The sequence below is a fragment of the Marmota marmota genome, unplaced genomic scaffold, assembly GCF_001458135.2.
Source record: "Marmota marmota marmota unplaced genomic scaffold, marMar, whole genome shotgun sequence".
NCBI lineage: Eukaryota > Metazoa > Chordata > Mammalia > Rodentia > Sciuridae > Marmota > Marmota marmota.
In genome coordinates this window covers 3,771,617-3,790,173 of record NW_025999969.1, presented here as the reverse complement: position 1 = coordinate 3,790,173, position 18,557 = coordinate 3,771,617, and positions in this window count along the sequence as shown.

Sequence of the window (18,557 nt, the reverse complement as noted above, 5' to 3'; positions counted from 1 at the left end):
AGAGGGAGTGGTTTGTGAAGTAATACCAGCAAGCCATTAAGTGTGGAGATTCCTTATTCAATTCAATAAGGAATTGAAACTGCTGTATCTAGTTTATGTTAATTAAGATAAGCTGTGTGGAATGTATATATGCCCCTCCTGTCCTACAATAAACGGCTCCCACTCCTGCTGTATCAACGTACACAAGTTGTTTGTCACCCCCTAGTTATTTTGCTGCAGCCAGACTGCAGCACAGAACAATGGAATCAGCTGACTATGGACAGAATCTCTCAAACTCTGAGCCCAGAATAATCTTCTCCTCCTCTAAGTTCTTCTTGTGGGTTATTTTGGTCACAGTGATGAAAAGCTTACTAACACACATACCATGCAATGAATAAACTCCAGCTTTTTGTCCAATCTTTATTATGAGATAGGGCAGCTCTATAGGAGCTCTGTCTTGCTTCATTCTGAAGGATCTAGAAGCAATTAAAAGGAAGAGGAGGTTAACGGGTATCAGGAAACATGTATGGGTCAAGTACTATCCTAGACATTATTGCATCCATTTTCCCATTTTTATGCCAAGCACAATGGTGTGTGCCTGTAGTCTTAGCTATTCAGGATGTTAAAGCAGGAACATCATGAGTTTGATGCCAGTCTGGGAAACATAGAAAGACCCTGTCCCAAAAGAAGAAATTCATTTCCTCATTTTCCACATCAGGTGTAAGAGGAAATCAGCAATTATTCCAGGAGTTATATAGCTAGCTAATAAGAGGAAAAGATCAGAATTGTCCCATAAGCTTTTTTCTTTTGTATTTTTATTAATTTGTTTCAGTTATACATAATATTAGGATTCTTTCTTCTTCTTGAAAATTAAGACAGTAGTACTGGGTCAGTAACTTTCATTATAAGGAGGTAAGTGAAATGAATCACGTTTGAGCATCATAATAGGAAATCTGGGGAAGGTGATACAGTAGCACCTTCTTATTAAATCTTTCTATAAAAGAGATATAGCAAGTGACTAACATAAGAAAACTAAAATCCCACAAAAGTCATATACAATTGATAACCCATGAACCCCAAATATAAGTAGAATACATACCATGTTACAAGAACCATGTTGTATCAAAATTTGTGTGGAAGAATGTGAAGGGAATACTGAGAAAGTTTTAATAGCCCTGAGAGCCCAAGCATAACCCAGATGGCCAGTAAACACTCAATGGAAGCTTAACTGGTTGTTAGAGGCAGCAGTCAAACCTGAGAGGATGCTTTCCAGACTCAAATTCTTAAGTGAGAAAAAGAAGCTTATGAAAAGCTGAGTTAGCCCTAGAGTGGTCAGGGACCTATAAACTACTGATACTCACTCATCAAAAAACCTTTCTAGTAAAAATCTCACAATTGAGGAGAATAGAATCCAAATGGAGTAGAACAGGAATATGGGAGCAAAGAAATGAGAAAGTTGAGAAAGAATGAAGGAGGAGTAAAAGCCAGCAGACCTTAGAAAATATAAAACAATCCAGACCCCCACAAAAAATAACTCTCCATTTCTCATAAACAAAAGTGTTCTCTAGTTGGTAAGCTAGAAAAACTCTACTGACCACTTTCTTAAAGTACAGCACTATGATTTCCAGTTCAGCACCTATCAGCCACATGTGACTAAATTAAAATCCTAGTTCCTTGGTAGCACTATTCATATTTAAAGTCATGGTCACATGTGGTTGGTTAATAGCTACATATTATATGATCCATAACTATTCCCTCATTGCCAAAATTCCTATCATTTTCTCATCTAACATGTAACATGAACCACATAAAATGATCAGAGTCAAACCCTACACAAGCTTATAAGAGTTTTTAAAAAAGGATCAAAATAATCTATCTATGGAACAGTTATTGGCAAACTTTTTCTGTAAAGATAGTAAATATTTTAGGTTTTACAAGGCTAAATTAGTAAAGCTTTTTGGGTAGGTAATAAAGAATTTTGCCTTCATGTACCATCTGGTCTGTGCAACAACTATTCATTTCTTCCAACATAGAGCAAAATGAGCCATAGATGAGAAGAAATAAGTGTGACTGGTTTCAATAAAATTTTGTTTACAAAAACAGATGGTGGGGCTGCTAGCTGAACTGTGCTATAAACCATGAAGTTATGTCAGAAAGATGCATTGAAGATGGTAAAATGAATGAAGATGGTAAACTAACCATCAAAATTAGCTACATGAAAAGAAGAATGAGTCAGGTCTGTTTTTCTGTAAATATTGTGGGAATGGAGACAAGTCAGTGAAGCTGACTTTATCTTAAGATTGCAAATGCAAAGAAATCCTCAATCAATACCAAAGAGGAGAAAGAGCAAACAGCATGTTTAGACTCAATATGTTACAAGTAAACTTTTTAATTTAAAAAAGTCCCTTTCATTTAGAGGTTTTAATATCATTATTAACTAATCCTTGTTATTCTACACAAATAGTAGACTAGAATGCCTTAAAAAATAACATGACCACACCACAAATCTATCTATAAAATATAGCTAAAACAGTTACTAGAGGATATTTTATAGTATTAAATACCCAGATGACTCAAAGTTAAAAAGTGAAATAAATGCATTAACTCTGCACCCAGGGCTTCTTCTTCTTCTTCTTCTTCTTCTTTTTTTTTTTTTTTTTGGTAACAGGGATTCAACTCAGTAGCACTCGACCACTGAGCCACATCTCCAGCCCTATTTTGTATTTTATTTAGAGACAGGGTCTCACTGAGTTGCTTAGCACCTTGCTTTTGCTGAGGCTGGCTTTGAACTCAAGATTCTTCTGTCTCAGGCTCCAGAGACACTGGAATTACAGGTGAGTCCAATGCCCCCAGCTCAGGGCTTTTTAAGAAAGAAAAATAAAGTATGCCAGAAGAAAGACTTAATATGGATCAAAGTAAAAATCAATGAGATAAAAAAATAGAAAACCAGAAAAAGTAATAAACAAAGGTAAAATAGGACTCGGAAAAATAAGTCAACAAAATATTTAAGCTACTAGTTAACCCAAATTTTTACAGGAAAATATAAGTATATAAAATTAGAAATGACAATGAAAATAATCAAAAAGCAAGAAGTTTTTAAACTTATGAAACAACTATAAATTCTATCAGATACATTTGAAAACTTTGAAACATAAATCATTTTCTAGAAACTATGGCTTACAAAAATTTACATCAATAGGGATAATGAAGTCTGGAAAGACCAAATGCCACAATAGAAATAGAACAAGAATTTAAGGAACATGAAAGCATCAGAACCAGACAGTTTCTATTTCTGTTGATAGGCTATGCTGTGCTAGAAGGCAGTTCGGCTTTCAAACATACCCCTCAGAATTCCTAGGAAGAGCTGTACATGTAATCATCTCTGTGCACACTCATTCTGAATTTCATGTACTTGTGCACTTATTAAATGCATCTGCATTGTGTGAAATTGATGTGAGAGGGGAGATAAGGTAGCAGTGATGACAGCCGTACAGGCCCTGGCGATGGTGGTAGATGCTGCACTAGTCAAAGCAATGGAAGCCTCAGCAGATAGGAACATCCTGACCCAGCAACTGTTTCTTCCAGTTTATAGCTCTATGACCCTGGACAAGCTATTTAATTTTTCCAAATTTTATGTTCTTCATCTCTAAAATTAAAGTAATATAAGTATCCACCTCATACAATTGGTATGAAAATGAAATGAAAATTAAGTTCATAAACTGATTGGGCAATGGTATGGAGTAACCACTCAGTGAATCTGAGAACGATAATAATGTAATGTCCTTATTTTGCAAGCCCCAAATATAAGCTAGATGAAATATTGCATCTGAAACCTTCTGTTACTGTCTCCAGTTGGACCAACTCAAGACATCTTCCTAATACACATTGGGTAAAAACGATGCGGTAAGAATGTGCATATTGTTGTTCTGTAATCTCAAACCCCATTAAAAGAGTAGTAAAGACATGAATTTTAAAAGGCAAAAATTCATAAGAGTAGAGAGAGTTAAAGGAGACAAACTTGCATGCAACAAGATTTTGGAAGGTGTTATGGTTTGGAACTTAAATGTCCCCCAAAGCTCACATGCTAAAGGCTTGCTTGCCAACCTGTGGCACTACTGGTAGTGGTAGACCCATTAGAATATGGGGCCCAGTGAAAGGAAGTTAGTTCACTGGGGGAGTGTTTTTCAAGGGCATATTGATGCCCCAGGCCCTCCTCTCTGACCCCTCTCTTTACATCCCAGACACCATGAAGTGAACAGGCCTCCTCTGCCACACACTCTGCCATGATGAACTGTGCCACCACTGGCCACAGCAGGAGGCCTCTGAAACCATGAGCCACATAGGCCTTCTCTTCTTATAAGCTGTTTACCTTAGGTATTTGTCACAGCCATGGAAAGCAAACTAACACAGAAGGTAAAATGTCAACGAGTGAGTGCTAACCGACGTAGCAGGCCAGGGAAAGATGACTTTTAAACCAGTACTAGAAAATATTGAAAAACAAACAAACAAACCTACTTATATATAAAGCCCTCTCAAAATCTTACAAATTCTCACCAAGTTCCTCCAGAATTGCAAGTGCACAGGCTTTCTCAACAGTGCCTATGTGACATAGTTAGATTCCATGGATTTCCTATGCCCTGCAGCCAGGTTAATGCTCAGCCTACTCTGATCCACTGGAAATGTTGTCTCTGGATAGGACAAAGCAGACAGGACCTGAGCTAGAAGACACCAGACACAGCTGAGTGTGCTATCATACTAAATCAGGGACAATAAGGAAACAAATATTCCTAAATACTAAGACCTCCAACGGCTCTGTCAAAAGAGCTCCAAGAATGTAGCAGCTAGACCGTTGTCCTCTTGTGCAAAGCTAGAGAATTTTTCACCAGAAAAAATGATCAAGAGGAAAGATTTATAAACACCAATCTAAAATGTCCCAAACTCACCATTAGAGCCCACAGTCGACAAATCCCATCCTTTGAGTCCAGAGCTTCTAATAAACTTTTCTTGTGACAAGGTCTAGTTAGTGTTTGTGGTTCCTCAAGGACCACCATCTATTTCTAACTTGATCTACAATGACCAAATCAAACACGAAAGTCCCCTTGGAGAACACGGACGCCATGCCCAGAGAAGACAACTTAAAATACCATCATTACAAAGTCAAGAGATGATATTACTCCATGAGAAAAGAAGAGGGATGCAATTAAAAACTGAATTCAGACGCAAATGAAAGAGCACTTGGAAAGTGAGAGCAAATTTTAGCAGGAGTAGAAAAGTTTAATGGAAGAAATAGAAGTTAAGGCTGAAGATGTATACTATAAAATGGAACAAAATGACCAAGAGAAAAATAGAAAGATGAAAATACAAAAAGATTAGCCCTCGAGGTCTAACATCTAAATAATAGGGTTTCCAAAAGAAGAGAAGAATTGGAATGGAGATATCATCAACCCAGTAAGTCAAGAAAAAAATTCCCTTTATTGAATGATACCAGTTTCCAGATTGAATAACGGGGTCTGGCATAATGGATAAAAATGGTATAAGAGAGGAGAGACTGAGAAGAGGGAGGGAGAAATGAGGAGGAGGAGGAGAGGAAGAGGAACAAAAAAAGGAGGAGGAGGAAGAAGAGGAGAGGAAGAGAAAGAAGAAGGGGGAGAAGGAGTAGGGGAGGAGAGGAGGAGGTGGAATTGTGGGTCAGTGGCCCTATCTGGGCTCGCAGCCAATAGACAGGATCTCCTGCCACCCATGTCAGTTAACAGTCATAGGTGTTTAGTCCATCAGAGCCAGACAAGGCCAAGCCCATCTTCTGACTGTAACTCCATGAGAAACCCCACCAATGAGGATCACCAGCCTGAGCCTAGACAGTAAAGAGAACCATGAGAATTAATAATGATTTTTTTTGTTTTGTTTTGTTTTCAGTCACTAAGTTTGAGGACTTTTTTTCTTTATGTGGCAATAAATAACCAGGCTAGGAATGTTCTACTCCAGTTCCGTCTCAGTTTTACTGAGAGGAATATAAAATCAACAACAGGGGAGGATTTTCCATAGTCTCAGAGCAGTGTGGGGTTGAGTCAGGAATGAATTTGTGCCTCCAGACTTCAGGTCATGGGTTCATTTAGTCTACAAAATTCTGTCCGTGCTCTTTCCTCCCTCCTTCTTCCTCGTTGTCTTCCTCCTCTTCCCGTTCATCTTCTTTCTTCGCCTACTCCTTCTTCTTATAACATTTTATATCCATACTTCAAACTTACAGAAAAGTATCAGGAATAGAGCAAGAAACCTCCATATACTCTTTACCCAGATTCACTAATGATTTGCATTTTACCTCCTTTGCCAATGTTCCAAGAGAATGTTGTTTTTTCCTAGGAAGGCTGCCCACACAAGGGATTCCCACTGAGTGGTTAGTCAGCATCCAGATCATCCCATCAGGAATCAGAGAAGGAATAAGCACCCCAGGGAATGAGGGGTGTGGGAGGGAAAGCTATGGAAAAAAAGAGGAATGTTAATCAAAAAGAAAGGGCAAAAGAAAATAAATAAATAAAAAGGAGACCAGACCACTAAAGACCAACTTGTCTCCATAAAATGTTCTCCAAGAAGAGTTCTGTAAAACTAGCCTGCCTTACTGAATACACTGTGAACTTGAAGCGCAAAGGCATGATTTTGAATCTTCCACTAGCCGCATGACCTTGGGAGAGTTTCCCTCATGTCTCTGAACTTTGGGTTTACCTTCTTTATAGGCAAGATTAAATAAGTCAGTGCATGAGAATAGGCCTTGGGAATGGCTAAGTTAAGGAATTTTAATCATCTCTATGTCATAAACTTATTTGGGGAACTTCTAAAAAATCCTGGTACTGTAGCCCCGTCTTTAGAAATTCTTGTTTAAATGGTCTGGGGTGGAGTCCAGATACTGTGTTGGTTTTTGCTTTGTTTTGTTTTGTTGTTTTTAAACTCCTAGATAATATTTAATGTGCTTCCAAGATTAAAGACCACTATGAGAGACAGCACCATCATCCAGGGTGGCTTAAACTCTCAGAACTTCTCTGGACTGGGCTGGCTGACCTCTGCCCTTCACCCCTTTCCCTTCTGTCACCTCCTTCCTTATAAGAATGAAGCCTCATCCATTCTAAGCCTGGAGTGCTCCCCATTTATTTAATCATTTTATCTTCTCAGTGAAGCCCATTTCTGCATTTGCTGATTGTTCATATTGAAAAGATTGTTCCTGGATGCTCCTCATAGGTTCTCAATCTCTCTGTAACTTTGCATAGAAGTTTTTTTTTTTTTTCCCCCTTGTTTTGTTTGTTTTTCTATCAGAGTTCAAAAGCTGCCATTCCTCCCCATCTAGCAGTTTATGTACCCAATTGCTACTGTACAGACCTCTATAATTTAAGATTGGTGGGAACTGACTCACAGGCAAATACCTTTGAAAAGAAGTGTGGGAGGGATTTGTATTTCTTAGTGGTCTTAACAGAGCAAAAGAATAATTTCCCAGATGAGTATAACTTTTCTTTAATTATAAAAATGTCCTTATGATACATTGAATTCCCATTTCAACTACAAATATTTCTGAGATCAACTGATAATGTATTTTGAAGTTCAAATCCTTCCTTCTCATCCTCTTATCTTCTTTCTTTTTTCCCCTCCCTCCCTTGCCTGTTCTTTCTTTCATTCTTCCTTCCTTCTATCCTTCCTTTCTTTCCACAAAACATGTATTCAGCATCTGCTGTATTAGGCACCAAAGATAAAAAGTTGAACGAGAATATATTCTGCCTCCTATTAGGATTCCTAGTCTAGGGATAAAGAAAGAAAAACACAATTTGAAAGTCATTATAGAATTGCATAAACTTCCATACGACTGTTTGCCTTTGTTTAAAATATTTACAGAAGAGGATATTTTAGCTGAATTTGGAAGAATGAGCTTGAGATTTCTTCAGGTGGAGACTTAAGAAAAAGCATTTGGAGTGTAGAAACAGATGTACAAAAGCCCAGGGCATGAACTAGCAGTGCGTGCCAAGAGAATTGCTGTGGCAGATCTGAGGACAGAAGGAGTTTCTTATGGGAAGAAAGAAGATGAATGGGGTGTTTTTTCCCAGGACTTGCTGCTAGAAGAAGTTCTTAGGAGAAATACCCATCTTAATCTGCTTTGGTCCAAGGTCTGGCTGGTCCCTATTTCTCAGGGGCCCACATTATTTTCTTAGCATCTAAGGAGGCCACTGGTTTGGATTTCTTCCACCTCACCTCTTATTGCTCACATCTGTACTCAAACTGACTTTCTATTCCTCACTTTAAATTCATACCTGCCTTGGGAACTTTGCTCTTACTATTCCCTCTGCCTGGAATCCACAGATCATCACATGCTTGGGTGTCTCCTTCTTATCATTTCAGTTTCAATTAAAAAATCAACACCTCAAGAAAGCCTTCCCCCATTGCAGGGCCTGGACCAATCAGTTTAAATGTAACCCCCTCCTTAGGAATGACCTATCACTCCAGCCTGACCTGTTCCCGCCAATGATTGAACCAATCATGTTTAGGAGTTGTTATTCAATTTTCCCGCGCCTAATGATGATTTGTTCTGATGTATACAAAGCCCTCCGCCCTCCCCAAAAAGTGTACTTAAGCAGTGCTCAGCCCCTGCTCGGGGCTCTGGGCTGCTTCCCCTTCTTGAGTGGGCACAGAGCCCCAGCATGCTGGTTCAATAAATCCCCCTTCTGCCAATTGAAAAAAAAAAAAAAAAAGAAAGCCTTCCCCAACCATCCCTTCTGCAATCACCCTCCCAGGGTCCAGTGGCCCTCTGTGAACTCACCTTGGCATTTCTCAATGAGCAGTCGTGGTACAGAAATTGATCTTTGTTTACTTGCTCATACATTTATTGGCCATCTCTCGACTTATTTTTCTATCGAATCCCCAGAACCTACCCAGTCCATGGCACATGATAAGTGTTCAATAAAGGGTTGTATTTGCTGAATAAAACAGGCTGGCACATATTTTTAATTGGAGCCATCTTTTCCCAGGGGCCAGAATACTTATCTTCTGGCCCTATTGCTAGTACCAAAGTATCTCAGAAGCAAGACCAGAAAGTCACTATAGAATTGCATAAACTTTGATGAATGTGGAGGAAACACTTAAAGAAATTGAGAGCCCTAAGCCCTAGTTTGGTGAGACTTATTGAAATGTCCTTGCTCTACAACTGAAAAGACTAGTCCACCCACTCAGAGTGCAGGCATCTCCCAACCCCAGGCATCTCCCCCCAGGCATTGCTAGAGGGTCCTTTGCCTCTCCACCCACATTTTCCGGCTTATCACTTCACTTCTCCCAAAAGATTTTCTCCTTAGCTCTGTCATTTCTTTAGTCACATTGCTGCGACTGTGACTCTGAAAGGCCCTACCTCTTCATACCCTCAGGATTCAGGCATGTGTACCATGTAGCCCAAAGGATAAGAGCGAGCACACAGCATGCCAGTCCTCAAAGGCAGGGGGCTTCAGCAAGAGGGGAAGCCAAGAGCAACACTCAGCAGCATGGACTGGGCTGCTTCCTTGTTTATTTCTCACAAACCTTGAGGATTATAAGAGTTTCTTTTTTATATATTTCCAATTGAAGCAAATCCTACCGATGAAAGCATTTTCTAAACCCATTTTCTTTGGTTAAAATGGAAATTAATTCAAAGAGCATTTTAAAAAAGAAAAACAGCAAAATAATCTGAGAAACACATTTATCCTACATCCAGGGAAGGGACACTCTGTATCAGCTGCAGGCAGATGCTTCTCTTTCTGGGCGTTGGGTGCTCGAATGAATGCTGTAGCTAAAGGCACATTTTCATTTCAGCCTCTCCTATGGCCTTAATTACCTAGTGGAAATAAGAGAAGGTGATGCCAAGTGGTATTTGAACCTGTCATTTTCTTTTACCATTTTGGGGATTCAGATATTTTCCACTCTAATGTGGCAAAATATTCAATCAGCTTAAATTATGCATGCACTCCAGATCAAGCCAGCTAGATGTCAGGAGCAATTCAATATTTCCTTGAATCTGGGAGACTGAAAGCCAGCAAGATGAAAGTTTAGGAGAGTTAGACACAAATTAACTTTGCAATATGTGAAAAAACGAGTATAGAAGCAAGAAACCTTTTCTACCTGGTGGTATCCATTGCTAGAACTTCCATTAATAACTTTCTGGCAATATTGAACAGACAGTTCTAATTTCCAATGCCTGACTTGAGTTCTAAGTCTTCTTACTTTAAAAAACAATAATAATAATAAATGTCAGGTAACATGTTACTTTGTCACCTGCTGTGCAATTGTGACAATTTTGCAGCTTCTCTATGTCACTGCAGTCATGTTTCAACGGAGGAAGTTTTGTCAGGGTCAGATTGATAACAAGGAGCTAGGTTCTAGCAATTGTGGTCACTTTAAATGATAGAATTAATTCAGAGAATTCATGATATGTTTATAAAACATCTATGTGACAAGATACTGAATTAGGGTCAACACGAGTGAGTCATTGGGCCTATATGCAAGCTGTCACCAAGAATATGGAGGCAACACAATCCAGGGGCTTGAGGAAAGGAGATTAAGTCTGAGTCAAGGATCCAAGGAGAAGTCTGATTTTGGGTGAGATGCTTAAGAATACATCAGATTTCAGCACAGGATGCCATGGAAGGTGCTCCAGGTAAAAGCAGAAGCTTCATGTGGGATTAGGTCCAACTTCCTTAATAAGACTCCTATAGCACAAGAATTAAAACCAAGAATCAATAAATGAGATGGACTCAAACTAAAAAGTTTCTTCTTAGCAAAAGAAACAATTTGTGAGATGAATAGAGATCCTATATCTTGGGAGCAAATTTTTACCCCTTACTCATCAGATAGAGCACTAATCTCTAGTGTGTATAAAGAACGAAAAAAGCTAAACACCAATAAATAAATAAGTAAATAAATAAATAAATAACCCAATCAACAAATGGGCCAAGGACCTGAACAGACACTTCTCAGAAGAGGACATACAATCAATCAACAAATATATGAAAAAATGTTCATCATCTCTAGCAATTAGAGAAATTCAAATCAAAACTACTCTAAGATACCATCTCACACTTCAGTCAGAATGGCAGCTATTATGAAGACAAACAACAATAAGTGTTAGCGAGGATGTGGGAGAAAAGGCACACTCATACATTGCTGGTGGGACTGCAAATTGGTACAGCCAATATGGAAAGTAGTATGGAGATTCCTTGGAAAACTTGGAATGGAACCACCATTTGACTCAGCTATCCCTCTCCTTAGTCTATACCCAAAGGACCTAAAAACAGCATACTCCAGGGACACAGCCACATCAATGTTTACAGAAACACAATTCACAATAGCTAAACTGTGGAACCAACCTAGATTCCCTTCAGTAGATGAATGGATTAAAAAATGTGGCATATGTACACAGTGAAATATTAAACAGCAATGAAAGAGAATAAAGTCATGGCATTTGCAGGTAAATGGATACAGTTGGAGAAGATAATGATAAGTGAAGTTAGCCAATCCCCAAAAAACAAATGCTGAATGTTTTCTCTGATATAAGGTGACTGACTCATAGTGGGGTAGGGAGAGGGAGCATGGAAGGAATAGATGAACTCTAGATAGGGCAGAGGGGTAGGAGGGGAAGGAAGGGGGAAGGGGGTTAGCAATGATGGTGGAATGTGATGGACATCATTATCCAAAGTACATGTATGAAGACTGAAGTGGGATGAACAGTTAATGGACAAGTTCAAGAACAACTTGGGAAACATATTCAATCCCTGACTCAACAAAAAAACAACAAACAACAAAAACCAGTTATCATCAAAAAACCAAAAAAATAACAAATGCTGTTGATGTGAAGAAAAAAAGAAAATTGCGCTTATTACTGATGGGAATGTAAATTAGTACAGCTACTATGAAAAACAGTATGGAAGTTTCTCCAAAAGCAAAAAATAGAAGTACCGTGTGATCCAGCTATCCCACTCCTGGTTTTATATCCAAAGGAAATGAAGTCAGAATACAAAAGAGACACCTGCATGCCCATGTGTCTTGTGGCCTATTCACAGGGGCTAAATTATGGAATCAGTCAAGGTGCCCATCTGCAGATGAATGGATAAAGGTAATATGGTATATACACACAATGGAGTATTATTCAGATATAAATAAGAATGACATCTTGTCATTTACAGCAAAATGTATGGAACTGAAGGATATCATTGTTTTAGTCAGCTTCACAATTCTATAACCAAAAGATATGACAAGAACAACTTAGAGGAGGGAAAGTTTATCTTGGTAAACAATTTCAGAGGTCTCTGGGCCCTGAGGTGAGGCAGAACATCGCGGTGGAAAGACATGGTGGAGGAAAACAGCTCAGGACATAGCAACCAGGAGAGGGGGGTGGAGGGAGCAAGCGGAGCAAACTCTGCTGTGCTCACCAGGGACAAAATATTAACTCCAAAAGCATTCCCCAGTGTCCTACTTCCTCCATCCACACCCTACCTGCCTACAGTCAGCACCCAATCAATTCATATCAGTAGCTAAAGCTCAAAACCCAATCATTTCACCTAACTTCCTTCCAGCGTCTTGCACGTGAGCTTCTGGGGGACACCTCATATCTAAACCATAGCAGCCAATTATTATATTTTTAATGAATAACATTCTACAGTTAGGTTCTTCCTCAATTCTGCTTGGTCACACTATACAGTAATTATCCTGTTTCAGTGCTTCCTATTATTACTTTTAAATATTTTAATTATGTCCATTTTATTTTATTTCTGGTAATCTCAATGTCTGGCATACTCATGAATAAGATTCCACAGTTTGTAGCTTTATGCTGATTCCCATACCCAAGCTAACTCAAGTGGATTGTAGTTTCAACATGCAAATTCATGTACTCTGTAGAAGTCCTTGGAGGCCTGGGTTTCAAGTGTGTTCCTCCAGAGAAGATTCACGTTTACTTCTTCCACATCTAGAGTCCTCTCACTCCAGGACTACTTTAATTTTTTTAGCTTGGTTTTTTTGGTGACACACAATAAGGCCAATTCTGACCTTGAATCCATTTGAACTCCACCCAGATGTGGGAATTATCAGAGGAAACTTCCATTTTCTATTTTTTCTGCTCAACCTTGAGTCAAAGGCAAGTCAAGCATATTGTTCATCATCTCCTTCTGCAGAATGTGGGAGTTTTCCCCTCAGGGAGTCAGGAATAATCCCAGTCCCCATTCTGCTTGGGCTCAGAGTTGTCTCCAGTTAGAATCCACAACTTAGGCCACTCAGAACCAGAGATCACATAAAGCAAAACTATCATCACAGATTCATGCCTTTTGTCTGACCTTCTTTACTTTCTCAGCAGCTCATTATGCACTGATCTGTATTTACATTTTAAATAACAGGGTTTAATATTTTAAGTGAGTTATAATCATGAGAGGTTTTTCTAAACATCTACTTTACCATCTCGCTGGTTGACCTTTTCCTTAAAACTGTCTTCTTCAGCTTTTGTTTCCCTCTTTGCAAACAAAGTAATCAGAAAAAAAAACATTAAAATGTGTTTATTATGACACATTTTAATTTGTTTTCCATTTCTTGGGAGAAAATGGTCCACTTTATATATTTTCTTCAATTGATTTTTGTGCCCTAAGTTAAACTACTGTTTCTGTTTGGGGGCATGTTTACCCTACAGGCTATTTTCTTTGGTGACTTCAATAGTAAGTCCATAATGTGATCCCTCTCCTCTAAAAGACATTTGCTGTTTGAGATAAACAATAATATTTCATGGTAAATATTCAGCCTGGGAACATAAGCAGCTATTATTAATCCCAGTTCTAATTTTATATCACTACAACTTCAAGATGCATGTGCTACTATCATTTTTTAAAAAATTTCTAGAAGATCCCAAATACTAATTGGGTTATAGGAATGGAGAGGGAGCTCAGAGAAGGGACCAACCAACAAGCATTATGCACTGACTGCTCTCAGCAAGAAATCATGTTTTCTGATGTGAGCTTAGGGATGAATGTTGGGAAGATTATTCAGCCACAAGCAGGTGGGTAGGGGACAGACAATGAAGGGCATTAATGCACAGGGCAGACATCAGACATGTGCATTAAGAAAGTCCCGTGAGTCACAAAACTGGAACCACAAGGATTCTTATTGAACAGGCAAGCATGTGGAAAATGGAAGCCAAAATGTTCAACCAGCCCCAACCCATAGATACTGATAACCCCTAAGGGAGTTATGAATTGAAATCATGGGGAAACTTATCAAAGCAGAAAGCCTCATGAAAATTGGGCCTGGTATGTCAGAACCTCCCTCCAGTCATAGTTAATTATAATCCCTAAGAGAACTACTGGTTCCTGACCCTGTTGCCACTATTTCTTGTGACCAGGTTGTACAACCCTCCCTGAAATTGTCACAACTATGCTAACCACCCTTTGTGACCAGGATATCATAAACCTCACATAGAAAGTTTGCTGAGGACTATTCAAAAGGGTAAAAATCTGCTGAAGAGTGTGCAAGAGAACTGAGGCTGGATCAAGGTGACTTGAAACCTTTAACACCCCCTAATTCTATCAAGGCACATTGACCTTTCATTCAGTCAGTCCTGAATGTCTGTATTCTCCACCTTCTAACAAACTTTACCTGCTACAATGTGTAACTTGCATGGAAGCCTTCCTGTGAGATTGCAAGGGCCAGTACTGAGGACTCTCTCAGCACTCTGGCTCCATGAGTCTCCTCCTCTGCACCCATGGGTAAGACAGTTTCTGTTCCTAAGTAACTTACATACATAAGAGCTACCAAACAGGGAGTCTAAAAACCTCTAAAAAATTCATTTTTCACTCACATTTTAGTTCCTGTAGGAGGGAAGATGTGAGGGATGAATTTTGAGTAGGAAATTAGCAATGTCTACTACTCCTATTTGCTACTGGGATGACTGATAGGTCAGAGGGGGCTCTGCAATGAGTGTCAATAGGCTTATGAAATACAGATAATCATGGTTAAATAGAACTTAGCATGAAGGTGCATGCACGTTATCAGTCTTCTAAAGGAAGGAATTAGAGTTCTGGGGAAAAACCATGACGCTGTGCTTGAAGTCCTTTCTTCTCAAAATGAGGTCCTACCATGGGCTTCTTCTATCAGAAGTTGCAGGTTAACAAAATCCCCAGGAGATCCAAAGCCTATTAAAATTTAAGAAGCTGTCATAGGATGACCAATCCTTCTGATTTGCTCTGGATTGAGGGATACATGAGGTGGGGAGATTTCATTGTCAAAACTGGACAGTCCTGGGCAATCTGGGACCTCATTCACCCTACTTTAATCTGTCCCAAATAGTTCATCAAGGTTCCTCTTTCACAGATGAGAAAAAAACTGCATATGAAAATACAGATAGCTCTATCCTTGGGGTCCAAGAGGGATACAGGAAAGAGAAAGTGTGTCCCTGGTTATACACAAGAGATATGAGTATGGACGGTAAACAGGGGGTTATACTAGAACACTAAGTATGCATGGTGGAGGAGGAAGTTTCCTCCAGCACCAGTTGTCACCACAGTGTTACTTGTGGCTACCTGGTGAAAAGTCACAGAAGCAGAAATCACCCATGAGATGTCTCCAGCCCCTGGCCTAGAGGAGACCTGGCAGGAATAGAGAGGGCTGAGGTTCCAAGGTGACAGGCCCCTCACACAGAAAAAAGCCAAGAGAGCGTGGAATGGGGCACTCAGAACAGAAATATCCAGAGGAAGAGCAGACATGCCAGTATGGCTAACTAATGACTGTTACAGAACCTTCCAATCAGATTCGGCAGCCTGATGAGCAGCAACCAATCACTGAGTAGCAGTGCTCAGAATAGAAAAAGTTAACCCAGAAGGTATCAACCAAGAAGGTAGAGGATGGTGAGCCTCAAATCTGCCTACCCGGCAATTGTGATTGTGAGTTACATGAGGGACAAAGGCACAGAAAAAATCCAGGAGGAAACCTGATCAAGTCAAGGCTTTCAGACTTCTTGCCACTTGTGGACACCTGGTGGGCCAGTGAGCTATCCAGAGTTGTACAAATCACCCTGCTAGTAAGTCACCCTGGGTAACAAAGATAATAAGGCTTGCAATTGATAGTTATAGGAATGAGAATGGGGATTCTGGTTCCCATTGATCAGTGGAAGGAAAGGCTGTACTGTTTTGTTTAACTAGGGAGGGAGAATGGGTCCAGCCTGACAAAAGAAAAGAGTTTATTAATTTCATTATGGGGCTAGATGAGGGTCAACACTACCTTTCTTTAATTACTAGAAAGTCATAGGATTGGAGAAGGACTGAGGACCTGTCACATGAAAGGTACAAATGCAAGGCTTCTCTCTGGCTGTACAACCAACTGTTAAGAGAGAGGCGGTAACCAGAGTTTCTGCTACCCAGAGGTCATTTTTGGGAGTAAGATGTGCTCATATCTTTCATCTGTTCAAATTTTTCTGCTTAAAAAGCTGTGACTTTTATAAGAGCAAAGACAAACTTAAAATAAGAGGCTTACTTATCCCTGTTGAAAATAAAGGAAAAGATTTCCCTCCCTTCTCTTTTTAAGAGCACTTACCTTAGGAAACTTGTGTTTTTTCATGTCTTTAAAACATATCTCTTGAAAGACAATATAGGCCTTCATAATGCAGGAAAGTCTCAGGATCTGGTCACCATCTTTTAAAAATGCAAACATCAAGAGAGTTAGTCCCCCAGCTTCCAGTTCCTGTGGGAGGTGAGCACCTAATTTCAGTGGGCACCTTACTTCAATTTGCAAAGCCACCTCATCATAAAGTGTATTTCTCCTCCAGATAATGCCAATTGGCTCAATTACCATGGTAAAATTAGGATGAACAATGAGTGCTGTCAAGTCGTCTTACCTGAGGACTAGTGATGGTTTTATCTTGAAAACTTGTATGGAAAGGATTGTAGCCACTTGGCTCTATAAGGGGGGTGAGATTCCTTTCAGGTTTTGCAGCCTCTTAACAAATTGCCTGTGGGGGAAGTCATGTCTTGGTTGAATACTTCATCAACAACAAAAGTGTTTTCTTTCTTTTCCTCTTTTGCGGAGATGTTTTCTAGGTTGGGAGGTGATTTTATTTTTATTCTATTTCCCCAACACTGGGTGGTTTTTTTGTTTTGTTTTTTTTTGGTACTGGGTATTGAAACGCAGGACAATTACCACTAAACTGTAGCTCATTTTATTTTTTGAGACAGGGCCTTGCTAAGCTACTGAGGCTGGCTTTGAACTTGTGATCCTCCTGCCTCAACCTCCCAAGCCACTGGGATTACAGGTGTGTGCCACCAGCCCGGCTTTCAACTACTTTAAATAGAATGGTACCAAAATAAGCATTGTAAACACACCTGTTGGTTTCCTCAACTGAGCTGCAGTGTCTTGGTATTCACCTTCTCAAGAGTAAAGTTTTGTGTCTGCAGCCCCCTGCAGGTGGATGTCCCCACGTCCTCCCACCCTGAGATTCCTGTCACAGGCCAAGGCACAGATTGAATTGGAGCTGATGTCCAGATTCCTTCTTATCACTGGTTTTCATTCAATAAAAATTTATTAGGAAAGGAAAACAGGTAACATGGAAGCTGAAGGAGGGCTATTAGAGAAGGGAAAGGGGACCAGGGGAAGTGGGAAGGAATTTAGAGAGGGCAATAGGGCGGGTAGAAACAATCAAAATACATTATATGCATGTATGAAAGTGTCACATTGACACCCATTACTTTATGCAATTAATATGCACTAATAGTTATAGTAAAATTTTATTGTCTTCCATGTACCTAACAGTGTGGTAAAACTAAAATATGGTACAGTTTACAGGCTTGCTGATTCTGAATCACAACATTTTTTTCTTTTGTTATTTAACAAAGCCAGATCTTTAAATATTTGTGTCCCTGTGGTCCACATAATACTCCAAGGTAAGCAGATTAACCAATGCTGTATTAATTTTTTATCTTTATACAGTGATTTCCCCCCCCCCCTTTAATCAATTTTACTCACATGCACTATCTCATTTGAGGGTCACAGACATCTGGGTGCTATTATTCCTGTATTTCAGGGTGAAAACACACATTTAAGCAGCATAATTTTCTCCAGGACAAACAGTGGGTTTATATATAGCAAAGTCTAGCAAAGGCAGATCTTTTGACTGCTTTCAAAAGACTCTTTAATTTTAAATTTTTTAGAAGTTAGAAATAACTTGCTAATGAATGTGTGTGTGTTTATCTATAACGACAGAAGGATGGAAAATCCCAGGATGTTTGAGCTATTGACAAGATGAAGCTTTTGGCTCTGCTGGCAGACAGCGATAGGTTTTTCTGCGATGCTGAGATAAGATCCAGGTTGAGGCATTTGTGTCTCTTTTATCTCTGCTGAGACCTCCGGAAGACGTTAAGAAACTGGAGAAAGATTTGTAATCGAAAGAGGAGACTTTTCTTGAGGATCTGACATCCAATTTTGTTTTGCTGGACTTTCAGGAAATTAATAGTCAGGTTGCATTCCAAGCCACAGGACCTGGGCTGGTAGCAGCTGTTGGATATTTGGTCTGGCGATTAAAAATGCTACTGTTGGAAATCTTTTGCAAATTAAAACAAACA